Raw genomic sequence first — 17,646 nt, 5'->3', positions numbered from 1 at the left:
GAGGACAGGAGTGGAATTTGTTAAGAAGTTCGTTAAGATTATCTCGAACAAATGTATTTTAGGGGGGGATCATAAAGAAGCGAGAAGCGCACCTGGCGAAGCAAACACACAGGTAAGGGACTCGAGCGCGTGCTGAGTAATTAGAAAGAAGCACTGATGGGAACACTACTACTGTACACTCCGCCTCAACATTTCCTCGGGAGTTGTGTTCATCACGTCCCAGCTTGAACTATTTGGGAACCTCCTCCTCCTCCTCCTCCTCCTCCTCCTCCTCCTCCCCGTCTTCACCCGACACCCTCCGCCACTGCTACCGCCGCCCCTCACCCACTACGTCTCTTCTCCTTTTATGACTTTTACGTCTTCCAGTTGACTTTACTCCTGGCCGTGACGCAGCACCACTCCCAGCACTCCACCGCACCTCGCTTTCCTCCTGTGTCCCTTTCCTCACCCTCTCCTTTTTCTTCTCTCTTATAACGCTACTCCATTCCATTTCTACCTTTTTTCTTGTACCTTTTGTTCTTTTCTCTCCCTTACTTTTCCGTTATACCCAGTCTCCTTTTCTCTTCCTATCTTTCTCCTATATCCGTCTTTTCTCCTCTTTCCTTACCTCCTGCACCTATTCCTTTTCTTCTCTTTTCCCTATTTATTACTCCTCCTCTCTCTACTGTCTTCTAGTCCTTTCCTTTCTGCTTCCTTCCTTCCTTTGCCTTCAAAATTCCCTTCTTTTTATTTCTTCTTTCGTTTCCTCTATTTACTTTTCTTCTTTACACTTTCCATTTCTCTCTTTTCCCTAGCTGTTCCTCCCTTACCTTCTTTCCTTACCCCATAACTTTCTCTCCTCTCCTTTCCCTTCCCTTACTTTCCCCCTCGATCCTCCCATCCCCACGTCACGCCAGGTGCCTCCTCAGAATCGAGGGTATCAAGGTATCATGAGAAGTCAGTTCAAGAAATCTGCAGACTTTGGTCCATCTTCGTCATGAATTCGAAACTTCCTTTTTAGTTGTTTATATTTCCCTCACGTCCTTCGTATGGCTGGTCAGGGTCTTGTCCTTACTGCGTCAAGCGAGGTGGAGAAGGGGAGGCGGAGGGGAGGAGGGGGGCAACACCGCACTACGTAACAGAGAATAAGCGAATAAGCGAAGAATTTTTCACGAAACTCCGTCTTCCATCGCGTGACGGATTACGCTACTCGGCTATTATCATTTTTTGGCTGCACGAGGACGCGGGACCTGCGTAGGCTGTGTTTACCAGGGACCAGCCGCCCGTGCCACCCGCCTGTCATGATCCTGCAAGGCCCTGCGGATCAGCCATTGCTGGGGGCCCGTCACTCACCGCAGGAGGGAGTTTGTCAGGGCACAACCAAAGGGAACCCGTAAAACAAGGGTAGTTTTCATCTGATAATGTGCTGCGTCTTGAGACACTACGGGTTGCACAAAGCCTGTAACTCGGTGGGATTACGAGTTAATGGGAGTCATCGCCTTGACGAACGGGACTTCATGTTAGAGAATTAACTGTATGTCCCTGGTGATGGTGATGCAGCGGTTGCCTGCACCTCGTCTTCCTGCTCGTAAAGGTAATTGATAAATGCTCCGAGCCGTGGACGGGAGTCAAGGTGTAATCTGAAGGAGACGGGTTTTCTTTTTTTTTTCCTAATTTTTCTGTCATTCTCGGGGAGAAATGAGGCCAGGGAAGACATTAAGTTTTATTACAGTGATCGTCCAGGACCTTTATTGCCGTGATCATGTCGACGGAACTGTTTCAATCAGCCTTCACTTTGTGTGTTGTGCGTCGCGGAGGAAGGGAGGAGGAAGAGGGAGGGAAGGAGAGGATTGTGTTGATGTCACGGTCACGACGTCGACGGGCTGAAGAAGGGAAGGAGGGAGAGAGGAAAAGAGAGTGAAAGAGGGGAAGAAGTGAGGGTGGAGAAGGGAAAGAAGGGAGTGCTGAGGAAATGGGCGTAAAGGAGGGGAAGGGAGGAATTATTAGAATATCTCAGCCAGCCTTGACACGTGGCGTGGAGGGAAGGACAGAGGATCGTTGGGAAGGGAGGAAAAAATTCAAATTAGGATATCACAGTTGCAACGGAAGAGGAATGTAGGTGAATAGAGTGTTAGGAGAGAAACCTTAACATGTGGTAAAGAATAAAAAAAAAAAAAAAGCCGAATATAGTGTAATAAAAAAAATAATCAGTATCTTTATCTGTGCGTTAGATATTGGGCAAATAAAACTAATAGAATAGAATCAGTGAGCATACCGTAGTGATTGAAGTGGTGTGAGTGTGCAGGGCAGCGGGCTTCAGGTGCTGTGGGTCTGGAGGCGAGGGCAAGGCTTAGCGGACCCACACACAGGAGCGCGTCGACCTTGAGACACGGCAGGCGGCGCGACGCTAACTGTTTGCACCATAATCCCTAGACGGACAGCAGACGGGGATTTGAGTCAAGGTGAATTCGCTGTCCTGCACCGACCTACATACCTACTGTGCCTGCTTACCGACCTACAGACCTACTTACTTTTCCGCCTATTTTACTTATTTTTCAGCTTCCTTTTTCTTCTTTGTTTTATTTCATTATACGTTTTTTTTTTTTTTTTATTTCCTTCCTGTCTCTGTTTGATTTCTTTTTTCTTTGTTTTCCTTCTTTGTTTCTACTTCATTATCTTTATTCTTTTTTTTCTTCCTTTCTTCTTTCTTTCCATCTGTCCATTCATCCTTCCTTTTTTCCTTCCTTTCTTCCTTCCTTCCTTCCTTCCTTCCTTCCTTCTTTCTTTCTTTCTTTCCTTCCTTCCTTCCTTCCTTCCTTCCTTCCTTCCTTCCTTTCTTTCTTTCTTTCTTTCTTTCTTTCTTCCTTCCTTCCTTCTTTCCTTTCTTTCTTCCTTCCTTCCTTCCTTCTTTCTTTCTTTCTTTCTTTCTTTTTCTTCCTTCCTTCCTTCCTTCCTTCCTTCCTTCCTTCTTTCTTTCTTTCTTTCTTTTTTCCATTCCCTCCTTTCATGCTACCTACCTACCTACCTCTTACCTACGCCTACCAACCTACTTCTCTCTCTCTCTCTCTCTCTCTCTCTCTCTCTCTCTCTCTCTCTCTCTCTCTCTCTCTCTCTCTCTCTCTCTCTCTCTCTCTCTCTCTCTCTCTCTCTCTCTCTCTCTCTCTCTCTCTCTCTCTCTCTCTCTCTCTCTCTCTCTCTCTCTCTCTCTCTCTCTATCTATCTATCTATCTATCTGTCTTTCTTCTATCTATATCTATCTATCTATCTATCTATCTACCTATCTATCTATCTATCTATATCTACTTAGCTACCTACCTGCTTACCTTCTTTCCTTTCTTCCTTCCTCCCTTTCTTTATTCCTTCCTTATTCCCTTCCTTTCCCCCATGCCACCTACCTACCCTCTTCCCTACTCGCTCACCTACTTGCTTACTTCAACACACGCACACATCTGTTCGCCGCGCACTGGCTGCCTGGAGAGTAATGCGTAATCTAAAAATTACTCTCAAAATTGCTCCTTTTTCTCTACCATCGTGCGTTCCAACCAGTTTCATGGGCCGCTCCAGGATGATCGCGCTGTTTTACTTAGCCAAGAGGATTGTTGGTCGTGGGATTAACTGCTGTTGCAATTTTTTTTTATATATATTTTTTTTTCGATGAGATCTGCGGTAATGTAATGCCACCTTATTATTCGTTGTTGATTTTTTCCTTTTCTTTGGCTATTTTTTAGTTATTTATCGGTTTGCTACGTTATTTTCGCTGTCTCTTGTCCAGGATTGATGTTTTTTTTTTTTTTATTTATTCATTTTTTTCCCTGTAGAATATGCTAGGTGTATGTTTTTTATTATTTTTATTTTATTTTGTTTTTCCCGTAGAATATGTGAGGTATAGCAGGATTGGTTTGGTGATGTATGTTTGTATGTCTGTATGTCTGTCTGTCTGCCTCTATGTGTAAGTCTTTGTTTCTAGCTTTGTCTTTAGGTCTTGTATGTTTAGTTGGCAGTGTTTCTGTTTCTCTTTCTCTGTCTGTTTGTATGTCTGTCTGTCTGTCTGTCTGTCTATCTTTGTCTTTCTTTGTCTTTCTTATTTTCTTTCTTTTTTTCTTTTTTCTTTCATTCTCTCTCTCTCTCTCTCTCTCTCTCTCTCTCTCTCTCTCTCTCTCTCTCTCTCTCTCTCTCTCTCTCTCTCTCTCTCTCTCTCTCTCTCTCTCTCTCTCGCGGGAAAGTTTCAAGTATTCATGGCAGACGAGAGCCGCGGGTCATTTCCAGTGTTGCCGAATATTGGTTATGGGTTCATTACATTTCTCACAGGGCACGCAAAGTAAATATTTGAATGCAGCTCGTGCCATTGGAAGACTGAAATATCACCCGTTCATTTTTACTGTAAAGGTTTGTAACGGTTTGTATGATTCTATTCCCTTGACTTACGAAGGTACTGATCTATTCATTAAAGGTTGAAGGACAATGCAGGTTATAGATGTGCAAACCAGTGTCAAGAGAACGGAGAACGCACATAAATATACTTCAGAATACGAGATGGTGCTGTGTGTGTGTGTGTGTGTGTGTGTGTGTGTGTGTGTGTGTGTGTGTGTGTGTGTGTGTGTGTGTGTGTGTCTGTCTGTCTGTCTGTCTGTTTTTCCTGTCTGTCTGTCTGTCTGTTTTTTTTCTGTCTGTCTCTCTGTCTGTCTGTTTTTTCTGTCTCTGTCTGTCTGTTTTTTTTCTGTCTGTCTCTCTGTCTTTCTGTCTACTTGTCTGTAAGTTCACCTAGCAAGAACAAAACAATAGCTTCTTTTGCACCCTTTTTTTCATTACATCAACAAAACTTAAGTTCGTGACAGCATCGCCAGAGTGTCGCGTGAGGCTAAGCTTGTTCGTGTCGCCGTAATGCAGACTGAGTACGTGAAGTCTGATGCTGCGTGAGGGAGCGAGGGCGTGGGCGTGGACGGGGACACAGTGGGGTAGGTAAGGGTGGAGGCGAGGACAGTAGGTGAATTGTAGGTGGCTGAGTGGCTGAGTGACAGGTGGAGTGTGTATTTAATAGGCAGTGTTTTTTTTTATGCAAGAAGGGAAGCCGGCCAAGGGCAACAAAAGATTAAAAAAAAAAAAGGCCCACTTGAATGCCAGTTCCCTTAAAGTTCAGTGATAGAGACAGAGACGAAGGAGGATGGATGAATGTATGGATGGTTGTTGTTCTTGTATGGTGTTGCAATTAAAGGCTACCTAGTGAGAGATGTGCAGGGCGTGGGTGGCGAGGGCGTGGCAGTGGGAAGGAAAACGATAGTGTCATGTCTCTACCGTGTGCATTTTTAACTTTCTATTTGTGCATTATGAATATATGTATTGTTGATCATTTCGCATGTGCCGCGCCACTTGAGGTGACACGCAGGAGCCATAAGAACAGCAGGAACAATAACAGCACTAGCAACAGGCACAGCAACTCTAATAAAACTCCGTGCGGTACAAATTTAAGCTCCGTGAAAACCTCATTTTTGTGCGGCGAACGTTGCGGCGCCCACGATCCTCTCTCCTTTAAATCCAGGATCCGCCCTTGATTTCTCAGTACTCGCGTGTGCTGGACCCTGTTTGTCTGTGCTGCATGTCTGTCCACCTGCCAGTAAAACGCTCATGAACATGCGTGGCGGAGTGTGTGCGTGAGGGATGACCGTCTTCTGCCAAGTGTGAAAATATGTGGTAACACGTTCGGACGGCCGCTCATTCCTGTCGCCGCTGCTTCCTCAGTCCGCGGAAGGAGACGGAGCATGTTTTGAAGACCTGCTGTAATCTTCGTCAGGAGTATTGGCGGCGGTGTTTACGTTGTGTGGGAATGTCATGGCGGACTACCAGTATAAGCTGCTCCTCCCCACGTCTTTCTCAGATCAGTCCTTCATCTCAGTTCTTTTGCGTCTCCTCTCGCCTCGTTGGGACCCGTGCAGGTATTGGTGTGTTGGTGTGAGGCGCGTTCTGTTGGTCATTTTTTTCTTCTTCTTCTTCTTCTTCTTCTTCTTCTTCTTCTTTTTTTTTTCTTTTCTTTTTACTTCTTTTCTTTTCTTTTCTTTTACTTCTTTTCTTTTCTTTTCTTTTTTCTTCTTCTTCATCTTCTTCTTCTTCTTCTTTATTATCATCCTTCTTCTTCTTCTTCTTCTTCTTCTTCTTCTTCTTCTTCTTCTTCTTCTTCTTCTTCTTCTTCTTCTCCTCCTCCTCCTCCTCCTCCTCCTCCTCCTCCTCCTCCTCCTCCTCCTCCTCCTCCTCCTCCTCCTCCTCCTCCTCCTCCTCCTCTTCAGGCTGCCTTCCATTTCTTGCACAGTTGGCAGTTTTTCAGCCGTCTTGGTTTGTTCATTCAGGCGGAAATCAGACCCAACGTGCATGATCATTAGGGAGAAAAGAAAGGAAAAAAGGAAAAAGAAACGATGAATTGGGTATTTTTTCCCCTCATCAAAAACATTTCAGGTCGTATGGTGTTAATTAAAAAAGATGTGTTAGCTCTGAATCTCCTCCTCCTCCTCCTGTGTTTGCTCCCACGCCTCGCCTCGTCCCAGTCTTCCTTCCCTGTTTATCTTCCCGGCGCCTCACAAGTTTTTGCTCAGATTTGGAAATTTATTGAGTGCACGCCTGTGATGTGAGCTGAGCCACGGCTAGGAAGCGCAAATACTTGTCAATTAAAAGCGAGGGTGTGTGTGATTCTTAGTGCGTCAGGTGAGGTGCGCGTGTGTAAGTGTGTTTAAGCGTCTTTTTGGGAGAATGGAAACGTGGGTGAGAGGAAGTGTGAAAGCAAAAGGAGGATCGGGAGCTGAGTGTTGATTTTCTTTTTTTTTTCCTTGTTTCTGTGTCTCTTTTCTGTCATTTTCTTGCTTCGGTTTGTGATTTGTGCCTTTTCGTCTTGTTATGTGTTGGGTTTTATGTTTTTCTATTTTTGTTTTGTTTAGGGAGATGATTTCGTGTGTGTGTGTGTGTGTGTGTGTGTGTGTGTGTGTGTGTGTGTTTGCTTGTCGTGTTGGTCCTCATCTCCTTCTCTGAATGTTTATTTCTTGTTTTTCTTTTGATCATAACTTGGATCAGTGGAAGCACGCCAAGCGACACGCACACACACACACACACACACACACACACACACACACACACACACACACACACACACACACACACACACACACACACACACACACACACACACACACACACACACACACACACACACACACACACGTGACACCAATCTCTAACCACCTTGAGTGCGAGGCAGCACATGTCAAACAATCCCGAGAAACAAAACACGTATCCTTCCCAACTCAACGCTGTGCTGTCCTTCCCCGTGCCGTGCTATGCTATGGTGTGCTGTGCTATAACCAGGTAGCTCAGCTGTTCCCAAGGTCATTTCTGCTCCGTCCCCTCCCCTGCGTGGCTGGCTACCCGTGGTGTTGTGATCCGCGCCGTTTACCGCTTTTAGCCACGCCATCATTATCATAACCAACACTCAACACTCCCGCCTTTGTCTTGCTCATCACTGCCACGGTAATGTTTCTTTGCAGTGGTGTCTGACGCTCCCTGACTCTCCTATTACTGTTACTTTTTACTATTACTGCTGCTGCTGTTACCTCTATCTATGCTGTCACCCTCACCACTTATTTTGGGCTTCCTCCTTCTTTCTCACCATTATTGTCATGCTGTCCACACCTCAGCCCCTTAACACCCCCAAGCACTATGAGTAGTATGGGCGTGGTGGTGCGTGTGGGTTAAGGTGGAGCCCATATCACCTGCCTCTTAATTGTCTCATCTGGGTGGGGCTACAGGACACGCCCAGCCAGGGTACTGTGCGGCTGGCAGGTGCATGAACGACTGTGTGGGGCTTAGGAGGAAGGAATGTCCACACACACACACACACACACACACACACACACACACACACACACACACACACACACACACACACACACACACACACACACACACACACACACACACACACACACTCATTTCAAAGAATGGTAACAGCCTTTTTCGTCTTACCAATTTCTGTGTGCACCACCTGCATTTGTGTGACTGAGGTGAGCGGGGAGGGGTAGAGGGAGTGAGCGTCCAGCGGTGAGGGTGGTGCCTAGTGCCTGGTAGTGGCCGCTCCTCCCTGTCGGGTTGCCGCTGATGGGTGAGGCGGTGTGTGGAGGTTGATCGTTTGATGAAACAAGTTTGAGTATTTTTACAGATAAAGTTGAACGTGATGCAATTTGTTATGGGAATGGAAGGTATTAAAGTAAATATTGCAATACTGTGTGCCACTAATGTGTTGTGTGCCATTCTTACCCTGTGTCGTGCCCCCAGGCGGGAGCTGGTGTCACAGCTGGTGTACCGAGAGGCAGGCCAGATCTTCCAGCGGGAGGGGGCGGCGGGAGAGCCACCGCCCTGCGCCGCTTGATTGCAGCCCCCACGCGCACCGTCACCGAGGAGGACCTCAAGACGCAGGAGTCGAGAAAGAGACTCATTAGGAAGGTAAGATTACAGTCGCCTTGGTGCAGTTCCTGGAGGTGCTCTCCAGGTTGTTACTTTTCACAGACCTTGTTAGTGTAGGAAAAGTGTACTCATGTCTTGTTTTTTTAAGGAAACAGGATGTCCAACTGCTGCAAACATATTTAACTTGGTTGTCTAAACCTTATTGTGCTGGAGTCACTCCTTGCCACCTGAAATACATATTTTTATTCATTCACATATAAACGCATGTAAATTCTGCATTGCTCATAAAACTCGTTTACTTGACATTTCTCATTCAGAATATTCAAACTTCTCCAGTTTTATGTTCCCTGCTTGCCATTGCCACGGTAAACCCCGGGGCCTCGTAGCGTTCCTCGTCCCTCAAGCCCGCCCATTGAAAGCACACTGCTCAGTTTGTGTTGAATGCCGCGAGCCTGGCAAGCGGACTGCTCGTATCATGAAAGGTGATCGCTCGCAGAGGCGACGACCTGGTGCAGGATAGGGAGGCGCCATGGGTTCCCAGAGGCAGCTTCTGACGTCACATGAAACTGTTACGTTTTATGGGTATCCTTTTAGACGTGCTGGGAAAAGATATCCGCGGTTATCGGCTTTAAGATATCCAAGGCGTGTATCCTTCAGGGAGAAGACAGGCAGCGTCTGCTATCTGCGGGTCGTTGTTCTTTCACGATTTTGAATTTTTAGTTTGGCGTCCAAGTGACTGGCAGCACACAAGGCGCCAGTATGTCAGCGTAATGGAGAGCCCCTTTGGGAAGTTTTTGCCGTGGTTACTACAGTGACGTCACTCGACGTCATCACTGTCAAGAGGCAAATAGTGGCTGGCACGACAGCAGCAAATTCCTCATATATGATATGAGACAGAGAAGCTTTGTACCTTAAGGCTCCTGCAAGGGTAATGGGGGAATATTAGCTGCTAGGTGGTTTGCGGGTCCCACTTTACCCAGTACGGTGTGGGGGACGCCGTGGGAGGTGTGTTTGTCGACCTTAAGAGGAGGAAGAGCAGCACGGCATCCACACCTGATCACCTCAGATGAACATGTCACATTACTCACCACTACGCTGTGACGGAGAGACGCGACGTGACGTGACGGGACTCGAGGCGGCGGTTAGGCAGTCCTCCGCAGGCATTGAGTTCTGGGCTGGCAAATGTTAGGTAACTTTACCTGTAGCTGCGGCAGGAGTACTGATGATCAATATGCAAATCCTCATCACTTTGTTCGTCAATCAGCTGCACGCAACACACATCACGTAACTTGAGACATTCCTGCAGCTCCCCTATTGGTCGATGTGCGTGACGTCACCATGACTGTACTCCCCCCCATTGGTCACCTTCCCATCAGTGACGTAAGGACCATGCAGTGCTATCATTGGTGAGTATGTGTGACGTAACACTGCTTGCCTTTCCCCCACCCTCTTGTCACTCCTTGACTCCTTCCCTTAGTGACGACTGGTTCTCTTTTACATATTCCAGCTGCTGTGTCATGACGTGGAGTACCGCTGCAATTTGGCTCAGATTAAGGATAATGGCTGGTGTGTATACGTATTTATATGCTTTTATTCTCTTTGGTGTTTCCCGCGGACGGTTATGGAAGCAGCATGGGGCAGTCATGGCGAGGTGGTGGATGTCCAGATAGCTCATGATTGGATGCTTCACAAGTGTTATATTCCTGCCAAGTAATGCATAATAAAGTCATGTGATAAAGAAAACATATACAATGGAAAAAAATGTTCCGCGTCTTCCTGGAAAAGAAAAGAAAATGAACCTGCGTGCTTACTTTGTTTGGAATCAGTCATGTTTGCCGATGATTTTGCATTGAGGACAAACAAGTAAACATACAACAGAGATGCTAACGAACACAGAAAGATTAAGAAACGTTGAACTCCTAAGGCCTAATGTAAAATTATAATAATTGCTGCGAAAATATAGAAAAAAAGCCGTGAACAGTACATTTATGTATAAGATCATTCTAGTAGTACTTCGAATTATCTAGTTTAGTGTTGGTTATCCCTGCCTTAATTAGGTTTCGTAGAGGAATTAAGAAAAGTGTGCAAGAAAGACTAGGTGAGTGAGACTAAGAATAAGATATTGTAATGCACGAAGATGGAAGATAGACGAAAAAATGGTTCAATTTACTCGTATAATAGGAAGTTGCTGGACAGCTGGCAAAGTGGAAGCCATGATATTTCTTTAGATATCTTGAAGTGTCATGGATGAGTTTACGAGCTTCTCACATTCACACAGTGGCGGAGAGGTGACCCATCCAGCTCCCCATCACTTTCCTTCCCCTCACAGACGCGGCACGGCTGGCTGATAACAGGCTGCGTGCTGGTAATAATCGAAGATGTCTGAAAAAAAATGTCAGTCAGTTAAGAATGTAACCGAATATAGTAAATGTCAGTTAGCGAGAGAAGTAACACCGCATTGTATAAGTGTCAGTTTATGTGCTGCGCAGGAAGATACGTTATCTGAAACGAGGACAAATTGTTTATTGCAGATATGAAAAAGCGTTTGTGTTTCGCGAGTTTACCGTAATGAACTGGACGCACTCGGAATCATGAATGTTTCTTCGACAATGTAAACGGTGTAAACGATTTTATATTGATCGAGAACAAGTTGCTTATTGCACTGATGAAATAGTCGTGAGGTTGTTTCACTTAACTGCCTGAATTTCCTGCGTTGTTTTCCGATAGTTTTAATTCTTTGTGTAAAAGACCTGCAATGGATCGTTTTCACATTTTTTGCTCTAGTTAGCTGCTTCATTGATTAATTGAGCGTTATATTCCGCCATCACTGACATATTTACTACCTGAAGGTCACAAGGAGCGAAGCATGCAGGAAACTACGTAGATGACGGCCAAAAATACTTCAACCTGACTCACTTACATTACGTACATTCCAGCTGATAAAGACTTACTGGTCCTGCTTCACAACTTTTGCCTGAGAACTCTTTAGCCTCCAGCCAAGTTATTTCACTGCCAACGAAGTATGAGAAATCATGTCAGGCTTGCGTCACAACTATTTCCTAAGGGCAGCTCGTGGTACAGCTGTGCTATTTCAGATTCAAGGGTAAGGACTTGTGTCTTGACTGAATCAGGATTTTTCTTCTTTCACTAAAGGGTTCCTCGAAATCAAGGAAAGGTATTTTGCTTCCAAGGCTGCATGAACACGAGACACTCAAGCTTTTTTTTTCATGTATGTTAGGCTAGAAGAAATCTAGATAAAAACTACAAATGCCATGAAATTAAGTAAATGAAAAGAAAACTGCAGAAAAAAAATACAGCATGATTGCTGCTCATTAAAAAAAGTTAATAAAAAAAGAATTCCTGTCTGGTTACAGATATGTATACGTATATTCGTGTGCCAATGGTTTACGTGTGAGTGTGGCTTTAACTGTGTTAGTGTCTGTATACACTCCTATCTAAATGTTTCTGCGTACAACACTTCGCATAGAAGAGCTAAAAGTACCGATTCAGGCCGCTTTGAGATTCAGGCCGTGCTGAGAATGCTGACTAAGGGGATTAAGTCGCCATTCAACGCTTGGTTTGCTTTCCTCAATTATATTTCCCTTCGGCAAGGTCTTGTGTTCCTGCAATCATGACTGGGCCACATAATCCCCGGCTGTCTCTGAGCGCAGGATGGTTCCCTTGCATGTTGTCTTTTGTGCTCCCTTTTAAACTCCATCTGCGAAGATTCCTCCATCAAAATATTCTCTAAAATTACTCCTCCCTCGACGTGACGTAGTCTAACTTAATTTGTCATGAAGGGAATTATGTTCGTGATGGTGTGGATGGAATGTTCATGGATAAACTTAGTGGGAAGGTACGATACGCGGTGTTTTGTCCAGTGCACAGCCTCTCCGCATCATCACTCGCCCGTGGAAGGAGTGGATGATGCTCAGGTCAACATGCGAGTGACGGAGTGTATTGAGGATGCCGGAAGTAATCAAAATGTTTGCGTGGTGAAAGGGAAACCACATTTCCGCCATTAGTGAAGGAAGTGATGGATAGGAGTCACTCAGTCCAGCCAAGCGTCTCACCTTCAGGAAAAGAAAGTAAGGAATGTGTAATTACCTTGAGGAGTAAACACCTGCGACTCTCACCACGGGCAAAACTAGAATGCTTTTAACCGCTTCAATACTGGGATACATTTTCACCTGAAGATTTGTGTACGATTAGATTATTTTATTGACATTAGGAAGGGTATATGGAGGTCAGAAGTTTAATGGCCAGAGTCTTCACTATCTTACTCCCTCACATAAGTTTCTGAAGCTGTATAAAATCAACAAATAGTAACCACAATGAATATGGAAACGCGTCATGGTACTCAAGGGGTTAAAACACCTAGAATTCTCGTGACACTTCTACTTCATGCAGTTCATTTTGTGGCACGTGATATCTTCTACTATTATAAACCTCAACTTAATGACATAATAGCAAATGACGAAGCTGTGAAGAATTTCAGATTATTTTAAAGTGTAAGTGTGAAGTGAAGTGTGTCCCCAGGTGCGCCGCGGCAGTCACGTGCAGGTGTTCCCGGCGGCGTGATTCCATTATCTTGTGTCGTCCAGGAGTCAAGGGCGGGAATTGGTCTCTTACGTTTGCCTGGCTTAAGAGTTACGTATAAAAGCTTCAGTAAATTTAGTTCGTACGTGTCACTTTATTTTTATTTTTAACGCTTGTGTGTGTGTGTGTGTGTGTGAGAGAGAGAGAGAGAGAGAGAGAGAGAGAGAGAGAGAGAGAGAGAGAGAGAGAGAGAGAGAGAGAGAGAGAGAGAGAGAGAGAGAGAGAGAGAGAGAGAGAGAGAGAGAGAGAGAGGCTCGAAGTAAGACACACATACACATACACAGCCACGCCCCTTCCCGCTGTCTGCATGAGGAGGAAGAGGAGGAGTAGAAGGAGGGAGGGAGGGAGGGAGGATGCGTGTCAGCGGTTGGCCTCTCCCTTTACTGACCTGCGTCTTCCGAGCTCTTCTCAGCTGTCATGTACAGTACTTGGGCGACACTGAGCTCGTGTAGCGGCGGGCCCAAGGTGTGTGAAGGAGTTGATGAGCTCACCTGTGGCGGCGCGAGAAGCCTCCTGCTGTGACGTCCCCTTGGTTCTTCCTCACCTGTTTTCGTTTTTCGCCCTGGTTAATCCTCCTCCTCCTCCTCCTCCTCCTCCTCCTCCTCCTCCTCCTCCTCCTCCTCCTCCTCCTCCTCCTCCTCTTCCTCCTTTATTGCCGCCGTTGCCTCCTAACCTGCCGCCGCCCTCGAATAATTAAACCCTTTCGTCCCGTCCTGCTTCTCCTCCTTCGTCGTCGTTTCTATTGAGCTCCCCTCGATTTTCGTCCTCGCCGTCTGTTATTAGCTCACTCCACCGCCTGATTCCCTCTCCACCTCCCCTCACACCTGTGCCCACCGCCATGCTCTTGTGCTGTGTCTCGCCTTCTCTCCGCCCACCAAACCATACCTTGAAAGTCATCCTGTTGCATTTTTTATCAATAGGTCTAAGTAGAGTATAGCATCCTGTGGTGGTAGATTTTTTTCTTTTTCTTTTTTTTTAGGTATACTTTGCTTTTTTTTTTTCGTTCACAGCACTTTTATCAGTTAGTTTTATTTATTTTTTTTTTCTCTCTGAGCGATGCGGACCCAGCTGACTTGTTTTGCTCCCTTCGCCACAGTATTGGGACCTTCCGACCCCGTGACCGTTCCTCACCTGCCCCCACTCGGCACTGGGCCCCGTATTGATTATCCGTGTTTACCCCTGGGTGCTGCTGGGACGGAGGGAGTGTCAGGGAGTGTCCTAGTGTCCTCCTCCTCCTCCTCCTCCTCCTTCTCCTCCTCCTCCTCCTCTTCTTCTTTTTTTCTTCTTTTCCCTCTTACTCCTGCCTTTTTCTTATTTATTAATTCTATGTTTTTTTTTCTTTGCTTTTTTCACCGTCTAGTTTTTCATTCTTCCAATTGTATTCCTTTTCTTTCTATTTTCCCCTATTTTTTTCCCCTTCATCTACAACTCACCGCCATGCACAACACCTCATCTCTGCTGGTGCTTTCCTGGTGTCCTCGTGTCGCTCTTCATGTCCAGGGAATAAAGCTTCTTTCTCCCCAGAGGTCTTTCGTACGAGTCTATTCCGTCCGGCGGCGTGACTCCCCTCCATATCTCTCATCACCTGTCGCTATTATTACCTTCAAACGAATCCAAAAATAGCTCGCAGGTGATCAGAGGAGGAATGCAGGAGCTAAATTTAGAAGTACGTTTGCAGGTTGGAAATTGGAGACAGTAGAAATTAATGAAACTTAACCTTACTTAACTTAACGTAACCTAATCTTGCTCACCGGTGACTAAACGAGGAATGCATGAGTTAGAATTAAAGGTAATGTCTCAGGTTCAAATTAGAGAGAGTAGAAATTGAAGAAACCTAACTTTGTAACTTGGCGGTGATCAAATGAAGAATGCTGGAGCTAAAATAAAAAAAAATGTTGTCTCAAGTTGAAATCAGAGACGGTATATAAAGTAATCTAAACTAACCTAACCTAACTAAACCGGCGGTGATCAGATAAAGAATGCAGGTGCTAAAATAAAAAATATTGTCCCAAGTTGAAATTAGAGACAGTATGTAAAGATAATTAACCTAACCTAGCCTTACTTACTTAACCTAACCTAACCTAACCTAACCTAACCTGACCTGACCTAGCCTTACTTACCTAACCTAACCTAACCTAACGTAACTCGGCTAAAATATAAAGAAAACACAGTGTCCCAAGTTTAAATTAAAGACAGTAGATCGTAAAGAAATCTAACCTAACCTGACCTAACTTAACCTAACCTAACCTAACTAAACTCGAATGCAGATGCCAAAAAGAAAAAAATCTTAAGTTGAAATTAAAGACTAGAAATATAAAAAAATCTAACCTAACCTAATCTTACTTACCTAATCTAACTTAACCTAACCTAACCTAACTAAACTTGGCAGCGATCAGACAAAAGATGCTGGAACTACACTAAAAAGACAACACAGTGTCTCAGGTTGAAATAAGAGACAGTAGAAAATTACGAATAGAGAAATTTAACTTAACCTCTCCAGTACCATGACACGTTTTCATATTCATTTTGTTTACCATTTCATGATTTTATACAGCTTTAGAGACTCATGTGGGAGTTGAAATAATGAAGAGTGACCTTTAATCTTCTGGCTTCCATAGACCCTTCGTAATGTAAATAAAATCGTCTAATCATACACAAGACTTCAGGTAAAAATGCGTCCCAGTACTGATGGGGTTAACCTAACATAACAACACAACAATTGCACCCTTCACACTTGACACGACGACTAAAAATAACACAGGGGGGTGGATCAAACAAAGAATGCAGGGACTAAAATTAGAAACAAGACCGTAACTGGAAATTGAGCACAACAGAAGTTAAGATAAAATAATAATAAAGAAATAAGTTAACTTGTCATCCACGGCAGGGAGGAGTGACAGGTGTGAGAGGTGTGCGTGACTGGTGTGTGTCGGCGAGGCCCTGTGACGCTCCTGTGTGGGTGAGGCGTGGCGTAACGTTGCGTCTTGGGCGGCACACCAATTGCATCGCTTCATTTTAATGTCCTGAGAGAAATGAAGTCCGTCGAGTGAGTCCGTCCGGAAGGTTATTACTCATATTTCTTTTCTTAGATTTCTGGAGTTAATGAGGTTGCGTGTAATTTCTCGAGGCCTTGGTTGGTTGTTCCCTGCAGCGAGTACTGGTGGTGGTGGTGGTGGATGTGATAGTGGTGGTAGAGGTGGTGTGTGTGTGTGTGTGTGTGTGTGTGTGTGTGTGTGTGTGTGTGTGTGTGTGTGTGTGTGTGTGCATTTCCTTCTACTCTTTCCCTTATTTTCCTGGCGTCTGTTTTGCATATGTCCCTGTTATTTTTTTTTTATCTTTATTGACATTCATCTTCATTTTTTTCTTTCTTTTTTTTATTCATTGACATCAGTTGCCTCACGTGTCAGCCCATCGTCCTTTCTTTTGAGGTCAACTGTCCGTCAATGTTTGTACCGCACGTCTGTCTGTCTGTATGTCTGCCTGTATGTATGTCTGCTCTGGCTATCACCCAGCCTACCGTTCACTGTCAGTCCTCTGGGGGCGACGAACCTCACGCAGGCAGGACTCAGCTCGATCCTTGTCCTAACCACCACCACCACCACCACTACCACTGCCACTACTGCCACTACCGCATCCGCAACATTTAGCGCAGCAATGAAGAATTTTGCCGCAACACATGAGCCGCTTTAACTGTGTTCAGCAACAGACAAATATGAGAAAGTAAAAAAAAAAAAAAAAAAACGGGATATAAAAAAGTAAGAACACATGATCCGAGTGAGGTCCTGCAGTATAGAGGGTGTCAGCTTTGTGTGTGTGTGTGTGTGTGTGTGTGTGTGTGTGTGTGTGTGTGTGTGTGTGTGTGTGTGTGTGTGTACGCCTGCGCTACAGTCTTGCTGTTTGGCTTGGCGGAGTGCAATTGAAGGTGATTCAGACGGCAGGTGAGTTGGAGACATGCCTCACCTGGTTATGTGTGTACGTATGTATGTCTTTTACCTTGGAGACACTTGGACAAGATCACCTCTGTGGCATTGGGCGTGGGAGTGCCGCCTCGCCGTACCACCGTAACTTTACCCTCACCGTCACCCCTCAAACGCCTTTTACGGGGCTGAAACACGTGCGTTCAGGTGTCGGGGATATGAGTAAGAAAATATAGTGTAATAACTTGGGGATATTACAAGTAGGCCTATCCTTACGTGCCTCTATCGTTATATCTATGTGTCACGGCAAGGCAGTAGTTCCTCGTCCTTACCTATTATACCGCCACCTATACTTTATCCAATATGTCTCTCTTGTACAGGCAGAGAGCGTCAGAGGACAACCTAATGATCACCCGTTTGTCCCCCTGACTGTCTGGCGGCGAGTCACGCTCCAACATCAGGCTGAATTAAGTCCAGTAGATAATTGAACTATTAATCAGTTGTCTTGCAGTTCATGGCTGTCTTCCATGCTATTCCCTGCTGATTGGAGGGTGTGGGGTGCGGGTGGGTGTGGGTGGTGGCGGTGGCGTGAGGGGAGACGCAGTTAAGGGTGTGGGTGGCTGACTTACGATGACTTGAATGGAGTGACGGTGTGGGTGGCTAAATTAAGGAGAAAAGTTATAGGAGCGAAGTTATAAGTGAAGTCTGAGGG

The 17,646-nt window shown here is 45.3% G+C and overlaps 1 protein-coding gene across 1 annotated transcript in view; it reads left to right on the top strand.

Annotated features, from left to right (window-relative positions):
- LOC123513340 overlaps positions 1–17,646 on the top strand; it is a 92,108-nt gene that overhangs the window by 57,906 nt on the left and 16,556 nt on the right. The window contains exon 4 of the transcript XR_006677318.1: positions 8,290–8,457. The gene's annotated coding sequence lies outside the window, so the exon portion shown is untranslated. The remainder of the gene's footprint in view (positions 1–8,289; positions 8,458–17,646) is intronic.

Source organism: Portunus trituberculatus, chromosome 35 (genome assembly GCF_017591435.1).
Source record: "Portunus trituberculatus isolate SZX2019 chromosome 35, ASM1759143v1, whole genome shotgun sequence".
NCBI lineage: Eukaryota > Metazoa > Arthropoda > Malacostraca > Decapoda > Portunidae > Portunus > Portunus trituberculatus.
The sequence above is the reverse complement of the archived record's forward strand: the minus strand, read 5'-3'. Positions and strand labels throughout refer to the sequence as shown.